Genomic DNA, 1,125 nt, shown 5'->3' with positions numbered 1-1,125 from the left:
CCCGAGATCCAACTACGAGCTTTTTAACTGCAGCAACTTTAAGATACGCTATTGGAGCTGGAATTACCGCGGCTGCTGGCACCAGACTTGCCCTCCAATGGTTCCTCGCCCAGGGGTTTGGAATGCGCTCATTCCAATTACAGGGCCTCGAAAGAGTCCTGTATTGTTATTTTTCGTCACTACCTCCCCGAGTCGGGAGTGGGTAATTTGCGCGCCTGCTGCCTTCCTTGGATGTGGTAGCCGTTTCTCAGGCTCCCTCTCCGGAATCGAACCCTGATTCCCCGTTACCCGTGGTCACCATGGTAGGCGCAGAAAGTACCATCGAAAGTTGATAGGGCAGACATTCGAATGAGACGTCGCCGCCGCGGAGGGCCGGCGATCGGCTCGAGGTTATCTAGGGTCACCAAAGGGGCCGGGCCGGCAAAGGCGTGGGGGTTGGACGCGGCGGGCCGCCCGAGAGCGGCCCGGCCCGCGAAGCCCCCGCCGCCCGCCGGGCCCGCGTGGGTTTTGGGTCTGATAAATGCGCGCGTCCCCGGGGGTCGGCGCTCGTTTGCATGTATTAGCTCTAGAATTGCCACAGTTATCCAAGTAACGGCGGAGCGATCAAAGGAACCATAACTGATTTAATGAGCCATTCGCAGTTTCACTGTACGGGCCGTGTGTACTTAGACTTGCATGGCTTAATCTTTGAGACAAGCATATGCTACTGGCAGGATCAACCAGGTAGCCTCGGTCGCGCCGGCCGGCCGCCGCCGCCCGCCGCCGCCGGCGGACGGACTGGGCCGGGGGGCGTTCCGCGGTGGGCGCGCGGAGGCCCGGGGCCCCGCGTCGGGGCGGCCCCGGGCGCGCGCGCCCAGACAAGGCTTTGCGGGTGGGGAGCACGGCGCGCGGAGGTCCGGGGCCCGCGTCGGGGCCCCGGGACGCACGCGCGCGCCCGCCCGGGTTAAGGCCACAGAGTGGGGCCTTGGCGCGGGGGGAGAGATAGGGACTCCTGCCTCCTCCTCCGCCGACCTCCGAGGTGAGAGGTTTTGAGAAACGGGTGCTCGCCGGAGGCACCGCCACCAGCCTCCGGGCACCGCCGCTCCGGGGTGGGGAGCGGAGGGCCGGCGGGGCGCCGGGCTCCGT

The sequence above is a fragment of the Festucalex cinctus genome, unplaced genomic scaffold (genome assembly GCF_051991245.1).
Source record: "Festucalex cinctus isolate MCC-2025b unplaced genomic scaffold, RoL_Fcin_1.0 HiC_scaffold_301, whole genome shotgun sequence".
NCBI classification, from domain to species: Eukaryota; Metazoa; Chordata; class Actinopteri; order Syngnathiformes; family Syngnathidae; genus Festucalex; species Festucalex cinctus.
Note: the sequence above shows the minus strand (reverse complement) of the source record.